This window comes from Typopeltis vanoorti, chromosome 8, assembly GCF_054136105.1.
Source record: "Typopeltis vanoorti isolate ZY-2024b chromosome 8, IOZ_Tvanoo_1.0, whole genome shotgun sequence".
Classification (NCBI taxonomy): domain Eukaryota; kingdom Metazoa; phylum Arthropoda; class Arachnida; order Uropygi; family Thelyphonidae; genus Typopeltis; species Typopeltis vanoorti.
Window position 1 is genome coordinate 10,762,624 of NC_143556.1, and position 12,151 is coordinate 10,774,774.

A 12,151-nucleotide genomic window follows, 5' to 3' on the forward strand; every position below is an offset into this window, starting at 1 on the left:
ATCGGGAATTTGTCCCTCTGTCCAGGCTTTCTGAACTATGCAGTGCAGCCACTGTAAGACTTTTATACCACCATACTTCAGCATTTCAGGTCGAATATCATCTACTCCTGCTGCCTTTCCACATTTCAAGCCTTTGATGGCTTTTTCTAATTCAAGTATGGATATGTATTCCTGACTGCATGCCTGGTCAGTGTTTTTTATCACTGTGCTGTCATCACTGCTTGTTTCATTTAGCAGTTTTTCAAAGTAATTACTCCATACTTCAAGGATATCTTTTTCTCCTGTTTTCATGTCACCTTTATCATGTCTAATTCCTTTTACAGCACTCTTTCCTCCATTCCTAAGCTTCTTCAACAACCTCCAGAATATTTTGTCACCTTCTTGATATTTATTTTCTATATTCTTGCCAAAGTCCTCCCATGACTTTTGTTTAGCTAGTTTTACACACTGTTTAGCTTTCTTACATTTGTCTCTGTATTCTGTAAGAGTAAAAGCTGACTTATTTGCCAGGAACTTTTGATATGCTTTCTTCTTTTCCTTCACTGCCTCTTTAACTTCCTGTGTCCACCAGGGAGTTCTGATTTTTTTATCCTTGCACACAACCTCACCACATGCGTCTCTGGCAGAATCAATCAACGTTTCCTTCAGAGTTTGCCACTGAATCTCCACGGTTTGATTCCTGTTCTCAAACTCTTTCATTTTCTTTTCAATAATATTTCTGTATTTTAGTCTACAGTTCACATCTGAGAGCTGCTCAACTTTTATTCACTTTAAAACTTTCTTACATTTTATTCTTTTCAATATGAAATTCAATTTTATCCTGCTCAAGACTAAATAGTGATCACTTCCAATTTCAAATCCTCTGTACACTCTGGTGTCCTGCACCAGGGAGAAAACATCACTATCAACAATAACATAGTCAATGAGACTTTTCTTATCCCTAGCCTCTTCTCTCCATGTGAATTTGTGCACATTTTTATGTTGGAACATGGTGTTAGTAATAACCAGTCCATGTCCTGAGCAGAAATCCAACAGATATTTGCCATTATTATTAGCTTTGCTCTTTTCTCCAAATTTTCCCAAAATATTTTTGTATGTCTCACAATCATTTCCTACTCTACTATTTAGATCCCCAACAAGGACCAACTTTTCCTTTTTCATTGTGTCAGTTGCTTTTTCTAAAGCCTCAAAAAATTCCTCCACTTCTACCTTAGTAGAACCTTCTGTGGGACCATAGGCACAAATAAGTCTCATTGTCCAGTTCCCCATTCTCATATTTGCCCACATTACTCTACTTGAGACTGACTGCCATTCAAGAAGATTAGCCTCGTATTTTGTGTTGAATACTATGGCTACTCCTTCTTTTCCTTGATTGTCATTGCCTGAATATAACATTTTGTATTTATTGCTCAGAAAGATCTCACCAGTTTTGGTCTTTTTTGTTTCAGTCACCCCTATTATGTCGATCTGGTACTTATCTAATTCCTCAGCTAGCTCCATTTCTTTGCCATTCAGGCTTCTTACGTTGATAGTACCGATCTTTAACTCTGGTGATGTTGAGTTGGGGTTTGTTTTCAGATTTGTTCCAGTAGCTGACTTTTCGCTGTTCGCCCTGGTTCCCTGGCGAAAACAACGGGGGCCTTGTTTAACCGGGCGACGCCCCAGCCGGCATGAAATTTTGTCATGTTGTACCATCATTTTTTATTTTGGTTTAACCAATAAGAATACAATTTGGTCAGCTAAATCCCAAATTGCCAGCCCATCCTCGTTCGTTCAGTATCAAAGTAGATACCCAACAGGGTGCACCACGAGAAGGTGAGGATTGGACATTAGGTCAGAAGCCCTGGTCGGTTCTCCGCATTCCTTTAAAGGCTATGTGGAGGTCTCCTCTCAGTTATACAGCTTTGACCCTTAAGCACCCCTGAACATATTCTTGTCAACAATAATCTCTGCCTCCTAAACACAGGAAGTAACACTTTCTTACACCTACGTCAACATTCACTGTCTTGGCCTTTACTATCTGCTTGCAGATAGTAAAGGCCATCAGGAGTATCCATCATTCTCTCTTCATTAGGTAAATATTGATGACATTGCTATATTGCACTCCTTCTAGGGCACAAGGTACATGAATTATTTTATCTTCTTTAGGGGGAATAGAAGTATCTATGCCATCTGAATATGATCCATCTATTAGAGCAGCGTTTCCCAAATGGTGGGTCACGACCCGGCACCAGGTCACAAAAGCTAAATGCTAGGTTGCCTAAAAAAAATCTAGAAAACCTACGTGTTTCGTTTTTGGGTTTTCTTTTTTCAAGTGGGAAACTGAAAAGGAAGGTGGATATCATATCACAGGAAATTTATTTGGGAGTGATCACTTTCCTGTTATATGATATCCAACTTAATGCATATATGATAGAATATGAAAGATACAATGCATTTAGGGAGGATAGAGAGAGATGGGGAGAGGAGTGTTATTGATGATAGCCAATGAACTGCAACCAAAGAGAGTAGAAGATCAGCACTACAGGCCAGTGAAAATAGGACATTTGAGGCTATCTGGTGTGAGAGAGAGGCCAACAGAACAAAATATACAGTTGGATACTGCTATAGACCAGGGGATGGAAAAGATAGTTGGCAGATAAGTTCAATGAGGCAGGTAACTATTATGGTGGATTTCAAAGCAACTATGGGAACATAGATTGCTAGGAGGAGAGGACACATGGGAGGAAAGAATGAAATTTATGCAGTTACTAAGGAATGATTTCCTGAGACAGCATATGATGAAATATACTAGGGGTTTGAGAGTGCTCGATCTGGTAATTGTATCTGAGAACTTGTCTATAAGCAATTGGTGAGAGTGATCATGTGGTCTTGACTTGGAAGTTAGATAAATGTGTAGAATTTTCAGTTAAGAAAGGATATATGTGGAAATACAGGGGTGGTGCGTGTGACAAGCTTAGTAGATTGCTTGGATTAGTGTCATGGCATGTGAAACTACAGGGGTTGGATGTTGATGGTGCATGGGAGTGTTTGAGGGAAGTAGTAGCAGACTGCATACTAGGAGAATAAATCAAGTGGAAGTTAAATGAATGAATATCATCATTAAGCTGGAGCTGCAAAAAAAAAAAAAAAAAAAAAAAAAAAAAAATTGTGGAGGGAATTCAAGAAGAAAGGTGACCAGTAGGTTCATGAGCAGTACAAAGCTCAAGCCAGAAGGGTAACCAGTGTGGTAAAAAAGGCAAAAAGCAGAGTATGCAAGGAAATTAGCAGTGCAAGCCAAAGATAATCCAAAACATTTCTTTCAATATGCTGCAAGTAAAAGAAAGAATGTTTGTGGCAGAATGATTTTAATGAATGCCGATTGTAGGGAGGTAACTGAATCAGTTGAAATAATAGAATTACTAAGTGAACACCTTTGCAGGAGTATATGATCCAGGTGGAGATATTGCAGTAATGAGAGATACAAAGGCTTATATGGGAAGTGAGGTAAATGAAATGGAGGAGGTACATAGCATATTACAGAACCTTAATGACAGCTGTTGGGTTAGATGATATACCAGCTTAAGTTTTACCTTAAGCTGGTATATCACAGGGACAGGGACAACTCATAGTAAAGGTGGGTTAAGCTCTGATCACCATCCTTAGTATTTCCCTATAATGTAAAACACATCTCCTAAGAAATGTATGATGTTATACATAATGGGGGGGGGGGGGGCTTTTGTAATGTGACCTCTTGGCAATTCGTATGGTAAAGTATAACCTCTGCATCACTACAACCTGAGTATTTACATTTACAATTTGGGTCTGCCTACTCACTGATGAGACCTCAACAAAGGTCGGAACCGGTCTGGATAGTAATCCCCCCCCCCCCCTATAATGTATAATATCATACATCTCCTAGGAAATGTGTTTTACATTATGGGAAAATACTAAGGATAGTGATCAGAGCTTAACCCACCTTTACTACGAGTTGTACCTGTCATAAAAGGTTTGCTTACGCTTGGATCTGCCGAAACATTTATAGTTTCTATCTATATTGGGCATGAAACTCTTGCAGTTTCTGTATTCAGCTTTGAAATAATGTTGGATTCAATATCCACTTATATTTGAATAATTTTGCATCGCCGAAGTGAAGCCTTTTAGCTCTCTATTTCAGTTATCCGAAAGTAGTTTATTCAGGAGTCGAGTCCAGAAGACCTGTAATAACTAGGGGTGTGATACAGGACTCTGTTCTTGGGCCACTACTGTTTAATTTGTACATTAATGATATAGGAAAGGGACTGTTCAGTTGCTTGCCAATGATACAAAGTTGGGTACAGCAATAGTTAATACAAACGATGTTAAAATTTTGCAAGATAATTTGGATAGACTGGCAGTCTGTGCAAAGGAGAATGGATGTCACTTTAATGTGGCAAAGTGTAAGGTTATGCATTTTGGGGTGAAAAGATTATCAGCTATATACCACATTGATGGAACTGTACTCCAGGAAATTGATGAAGCCAGAGATTTGGGAGTGTTCATGGATAGGGAGTTAAAGTTCAGAGAGCACATAGCAAAAGTGGCTAAATCAGCTTATCAAATTAATTAGTATTCTTTAATTACTGAAGAATACTTTGATGAGCAGAGACAAGCAGGTTGTTATTCCTCTTTATCAGGCATTGCTAAGACTCCATCTTGACTACTGTTCACAGATCTGGTCACCGGAGTTTCTAGGCGATGAAGAGGTGGAGAGGATCCAGAGGCAAGTGACCAAGATGGTAGCAGGTCTATGGAATGAACCTTATGAGAATATGTTGAAGATTTGGGAATTACAAAAACTGATTGACAGGCAGAAAAGGGATGATATAATTGAGACATGTAAATTACTGAAGGGTTTTTACAAGATTAATGAAGAGGAAATTTTTCAGAATAGGTCTGGTGGTGGGAGAACTAACAGCCATCCTTGGAAACTGGGTAAGAGAGTAGGCAAGGATGTTAGAACTAGGTTTTATGCTTGGAGATTGGTGAATGAGCAGAAGGTTGCAAGAGTCTGTTGTGGGTGCTATAACTGTGAATGAGTTCAAAGCAAGTATGATAGATATGTGCAAATGTTGGATTGTGCTTGACATGATGTTTAGGGCCTCCCTCAATGAGTCTAAGGACTCCATGGAGTAGCCCACAATAATAATAATAATAACACCTCTGTAAAATCAGATATAATTATTAACACATTGACTGCCACTACGGAATAACTCATAATTGGCAGTCTATGTTAAGGTGCCAACTGTGAGTTATCTCATATTGTGTTTGTCATGCTTACTATTATTGTGGACTACAAGATAATACAGTGAAATCTGAACTAAATACTTTTTTACAAGTGAATAAATGAAGGAAGTAATACAACAGATTTGTAAAAAAAAATACAAAAATTATAGCACTGGAGTTGTACTAACTTGATTTTGGAGCTTACACACATTTATATTGGTGGTTTTTCTAGAACATGGGAGAAGGAAACATCCAGCTCATAAGAAGCAGGTGCCACCAAATTTGTACTAACATCAACAGGCAATAATATAAGTCATTTATATTTTATAGGTCTAAACTAATTTTTCTTCAGGAACTTATGTGTGAGATATTGGACATGGCAAAATATCTCGTAGATGGTATATATAAAAGAAGTAGTTATTCATATGAGATAATTTGATTCTTGTGTCTTTACTAAAAAAAGAAAAAAATTTGTAGCTACAGTGACAAAGCAAAAAAATTAATAAAAATAAGAAGAATTATAATTTTTGAAGAGAAAATACTATGAACATTTTGGCAGTAGTGGCAGGTTGATGACTGGCTTATGGTAGCAGTGTGGGAATGTTACTGTAACATTGGTGTTGCTTACTTCTAATGAGCTGGCTGCTCCCTTCCTACTCAGGACTAGAAACTTTCAGGCCAATAAATATAACCATGTAAGCTCCAAAAAGTTTTACTATTATAATTATGCTACAAGCAATGAAGTTTTCAGATTGGTATAATATGCAAAAGCATATAGGAAACTAGAAATAAAATTGACCACCCAAACTGAGTAGGATGAAAACAGTTGTATTGAAAAAGAAGAATGGGTTCTAATGTTGTGAAAGGAATCAGTCAAACAATTCTTATATATAAACTTCAGATTTAAAATATACAGATAGTAGTGGAGGGGGGGGAAGCAAAACAGTTTGAAAATGAAAATCAAATGTTACAAACTGCATGGCAAAATCTGAAGAAAACATTGATTGACTTATCCAGGATAGCATATAGTCAAGTTGTCTGCAAAGTTAAAAAATAAAAATAAATCTATACTAGTTTCATGATGTTAAAGAACATACGAGGGTGGTCTGAAAAGTTCTCGGCCTCGACCATTGATGGAAACACTATAGGCAAGATTTTTTTTTTCTAAGTTGGTACATCTGTCATAAGCATCCATGTGAAATTGCAAGTCATTCTATCAAGTAGTTTGTTTTATACAGCTGTCTAAAACAAAAGTGTGAAGCAAAAGTGTAACCCATTGAAATGGATAAAATTGAGTATTGTGATTATAAAATTCTTTGTAAAAGAAGGTTTAACGGCAAAAGAAATTCATCTGAAGTTCATAAAAGTTTATGAGCACTCTATTCCTTCATTTTCGACAATTAAGAAATGGGCTGCCGAGTTTAAACATGGCTTTACCAGCCTTGAAGATGATCCACATGAAGGACATCCAAAAAGTGTAACAACACCAGAATCAATGATCAAGTGCAAGATATAGTATTGGATGACCGGCAAGTCAAAGTGCGTGGAATTGCTGAGACATAAACATTTCAAAAGAACATGTAGGATATATTTTGCATGAAGAATTGCAAATGAAAAAGTTTTATGCAAGATGGGTGCCGCGCTTGCTCATAGCAGATCAAAAACACACTCGCATGAAAATCTCTGAACAGTGCTTGGAGTGTTTTTACAAGAATAAAAGATTTTGTGTGTCGATTTATTACTATGGATAAGACTTGGATTCACCATTACACCAGAATCCAAACAACAGTCAAAACAGTGGACAGAAGCCGGTTGTTCAACGGCAAAGAAGACAAAGTTGGTTCCATCATCAGGAAAGGTCATGGCATCAGTGTTTTGGGATGCTAAAGGCATTTTGTTTATTAATTATCTTGAAAAGGGTAAAACAATAACTGGGGAATATTATTCCAGTCTTTTAACCAGACTAGATGAAAAAAATTGTGAGAAAAGACCCGGTTTGCAGAAGTAAAAAATCATCTTTCATCAGGACAATGCACCTACCCACAAAGGTGTTTTGGCAGTAGGAAAATTAAGGGATCTGCACTATGAAGTGTTGGAACATCCACCCTATTCCCCAGATTTGGCTCTCTCTGACTTCTATCTCTTCCCAAAACTAAAACTCTTCCTCGCTGGCCAGCATTTTTCTTTGAATCAAGAGGTGATTGCAGATGTGGTATTTTACAGATCTTACTGAGAACCTCTACAGAGACGGGATAATGGTGCTGGAGCATCACTGGAATAAACGTATTAGTCTTAAGGGCGATTATGTTGAAAAATAAAAATAATTTTTAAATTATAAATTCGTTTTTTCATTGTTAGGCCGAGGACTTTTCAGACCACCTTCGTATATGAAATGAAGAAATCATATCAAAAGTTTCTGGCTAGTAAGTCAGCAGGTTCTCTTAGAGAATATGGAGTAAAATGTAGGAAAACTTTGCCAAATTAGCTAAACAAAAATCATTGTTAGATTTTGGCTAAACAGTATTGAATATAAATATCAAAGTGGTGATATTTAAATTTTTACAAGTTAATAAGAAAGCTAAGAAATGGAGAAAAGACTACAAAAAGAATCTGAAGCGATAAAAGTGATAAAGAGTTATATTTAATCTGAAGGATAGTTTGTTTTCTGTAGTAACTTAGCCAGCCTTGTTGTGCAAGTGAATATAGGTCAAACATATAGGTCATGATGTTCAGATCTCACTTCAAGTGTGAATTCCTTGAGATGCTAGATGAATATTGTCACCTGGTGTGAGTCCACCACCACTACTCTGTTTATTGCAAACCTGAAGTTGCTTGACGAAGGTTTCACATTTACACTCCTTAGATCAGGATTTCCAAATTATCTAATCATATCCCACTCACAATACTAATGTATGATAGGTTTAGCACCTTTGATTTATATATATATATATATATTAAATACTTTTAAAAAAATTTTAGGAAGGTAATAAGAATGGAACTGTCATAGAAAATGACCAGGAGCATTCAGTCAGAGGATTATAGCAATATTTCTAGTGTTAAAAACTTGCAGAAACCCCAGATGTGGAAAGCATCTGGAATAGATGCTATTCATTCTGAAATGTTGAAATATACGGATATAAAAGTTTTGCAGATAAACTACATTCTCTAAAGTCTTGGTCACAAGGTCAAATTTTAGGTGATTGGAATAGAGTTCTCTTCTACCATTTGATGGAGGGAATATAAAACTGAATGTGAGAATTATAATTTCCTTATTAGTATTCCAGGAAATATCTATGAATGCACACATGAGAAAAAAAAAAAAAAAGAAAAATTGTGAATGGGAGAATTAGTGAAGAACAGATTCAATGTAGGGCAAATAAGGATTCCCAAGATCAGATTTTAACTCTGAGAGAAATAGTCAGAAGAATTGGAAAAGTATTATCCATCCATCTATTTCTCATCCCTCCATAATGGGTTAAATTCCCTGATTGACTGCCATTTGCTTGTTTGGCATACACATGAAAGAATAGGCAAAAATATGAAAGAATATATGGCTTGCCATTCCTATGCTGCATCCCTTGAGGGATTTTTCATGTTTGTAGAACTGTGTTGTGTGTTCATGGGACCAGTGTGCCTGTTCTCAGGGATGAAAAACCCAAGTTTCTTTCCAGGAGGGAAAAAAACACACTATCTCCATATGAGACAAACTAACTCACCATTTGATTGAAAAGACCTGATAAAGGTTTCTTATGTTGTAGACAGGATTCAAACCCTGGTCTTTTATTTAAACCAAACGGCTTGTCTATGCCAACTGAGCTATGGAGGCTCCAGAAAAGGACCATGTTAATATAATTGGTGTTATCAAAACTGGGGGGGGGCTATGAAATTCTTCTAAATAATACTGAAAGTTCAAGAAGCAATTTCAGGTAGAGTGATGTAGGCAAACATCAGTATGGGGGGGGGGGGACTGGACAGTAAGACTTATACCAGCAGTCTCACAGAATGTTCTACTAAGGAAAAAGTAGTAGTGAGATTTTTCAAATCATTAAATACAAGAAACCAGCTGATTCTATTAATTCGTGGGAAATTGGACAGTGAAACTTATTTGTGCCAGTGGTCTCTCATTCATTGTTCTACTAGAGACAAAGTAGGGGCATTTTTCAAATCATATGCTCCCAAGTTCTTACTTAATCTTTTGCCAACTTAAATAATTGCTGTGAGAAATTTGTGTAAATCAGCAAGCAGTAAAAACAGACTGTATCTATGAAAATAGGTAAGCAAACATCAGTTGCATTCTCATAGTTCTGTTTGTATGGACAAGCAATTAAGGAGAAAGAAGGATTGGTTGTATGTGTTTACAGGAAAGTTGAGGAATGTTGTGAGGCCAGTGAAGTGAAAATATCTGTAGAAAATGTAGTGCAGAAAAGTCATTCTATGAGCAAAAGGGATTGGAGGAAGTCAGGTTGGAAGGGGTCATTCTGTTAAATAGATGACCCTCTTCTGGATGGCATCAAGCATTCTTATGAAGGTTTTTAGAAGAATAGGAAAGAAAGCAGTCAAAAAAGTAAGTTAACAGTATAAAGACAAAGTTCAAGCCATTTTTAGGTACATTTCATAAAATGCATAAGTACCTATAAATCATTTGATTACCCACACTCATGCTCTAACTCTCAGGCAAAATACATTTTGTTCATATACTGTATATATACAGATACCACTGATTTCCTAGCACCCTTGGTTCCAGAGCGTTGCTGGACCAATGGTGGTCACATAATAATAATTCATCAGTACACCTGTGATCCATAAATAAATTCATTTTAGTAAAATTATGGAGACTACAACTGTGTTAGAAATAATTACTTTAATTTCCCAACGTTTTGACCCTCATATTAAGGTCATAATCTGGAATATATACAGAGATAAGCTATATTACATCTCAAACAGACAATGATTTGATCAGCCATTATTCTACTGGCCTGACCTCTAGTGGAAAAAAAAAAAAAAACTACATCAAACCTGTATTCTATTTATAACATTATCAGAGAACAAATTCATATAGATAGTTTTATTACAGCAAAAGTGGTGTCTTAATTTAACACGAGAGTTGTTATATTATAGTTAAGATCCTGGATTACTTACAGTCCTATTTATAATTAACTCTTGGATGAAAAGGTTATGTGATAGAATATGTGCCTTCCATATTCTTGGGATTTTATGACCACCATTATTGTTAAGATCAGGGTGGTTGATAAGAATTTCACAGGCCTCCTTAAATTTACGTTCATACACATTTTGGTGTGATGTAAACAAAGGTACCTTTCCGATCAGTATGTACAGCATTCAGGGCATGATCAGAAAGGCTAGATTTACCATAGTTATTGAATTTAATGTGCCATTTATGTTCCTTTTTTCTGATAAGAAAAATTATAGACCACAGATATGGTTTTGAGAATGGAAAAATCATGTTAGAAAGGAGCTTGGCATCACTAGCATTTCATAATATGTGTGACTAATGATAACTAACACTAGGTTCAACAGGTGGTAATATAAATAGTTAAACCTACCAGTTTTGCAACATATGCAAGTGGCTTCTTCGTTAGAAAAAACAAAAAATATACAATAAGCACTACACATGAACCATTACATAACTCCAACCAAATATGTAGGAACTGTACGGCACCTAAGTGTGATAAATGCAAAAGAATCGGACATGATACAGAAGACTGTAAAGGGCAAACATATGCATCAATGTTGGTTAAACGACCAGCAGTAAACCAACCAAACCAAGAAGAAGATGATTCATTTTTTTAATTTTATAATACCACTCAAAGTATATATGAAATGTCATCTTGATGGTTTAGACTGGATTTCTATGTTATATTTCTATGTTATATCTTGAGCCAATGCTCCTGTTTCACCTATGTGGGGCAAATTACAGGTATAATGTATATGGTATACTCCAGCAGAAGAAGTGGATCCTTGGATGAGTTGAGTAAGTTCTTGAATTTTGCAGGAGTTTTAAAGATGGCATTAAGGTTGTATTTCTGTAGTATTCTGTTTATTTTATCTGATATCCCTTTAATGTATGGAATGGTTGCAGTTTTATTGTAATCTGGTTTATTTTTGTTTTTCAGTGAGGTTTTGTGAAGAATTTTGTTGGTGGTATTTTGGCTGTAGTCATTTTTCGGGAAGGTATTGCTGATAACTTTTAATTCATTTTTAAGTGTTTGTTCACTGGAGCCATCTTCAAAGCCCTGTTTTAGTGTGCTAATGACACCTAGTTTTTGTGTTGGATGGTGGTAGGAGTTTATGTATTTTTATATTGGCCAGTATGTGTAGGCTTCTGGTAAACAGTGAAGGAAAGACTGTCAGAAGGAAGATGTGTGACAAGTGTATCTAGAAAAGGAAGTGTGTTCTGACTTTCAATCTCAATTGTGAATTGTATGCATTTGTGTTGTTTGTTTAGGTTGCTGAGGAAAGTGTCTAAAGTCTGGTGGCCAAGGGACCAGATAGTGAAAACATCATCAACATATCTAAGCCAGACTTCAGATTTTAAAGTACAGGAATCTAGAGTGCATTGCCCAAAAGCTTCCATATAAAACTTAGCAGTTGGGTGGGAATAATGGCAAGTCCATGGCTGTGCTGCCTTTTTGTAGGTAGAAAGTGTTTTTCCACACAAAATAGCCAGAACTTTGTTCTCTAAAAGAAGAATTGTACCATTGATTGGGACATTTGTGAAGAGGGTAGAGATGTCAAAACTGACTAATAAATCAATTTTTTCCAGTGTGATGTCTTTAATTTTGTTTACAATCGTGTGTTTTTAGTATAGGAGGGGGAATGACCTACCAACTCCTGCCAACTTCCATTCTGCTTGTGAATCTTAAGATTCACAAGCAGAATGGAAGGC

At 36.3% G+C, this 12,151-nt stretch overlaps 1 protein-coding gene across 3 annotated transcripts in view; it reads left to right on the plus strand.

Annotated features, from left to right (window-relative positions):
• Positions 1-12,151, plus strand: part of LOC150103728 (rab GTPase-activating protein 1-like) — a 473,281-nt gene that overhangs the window by 419,293 nt on the left and 41,837 nt on the right. The window lies entirely within an intron of this gene.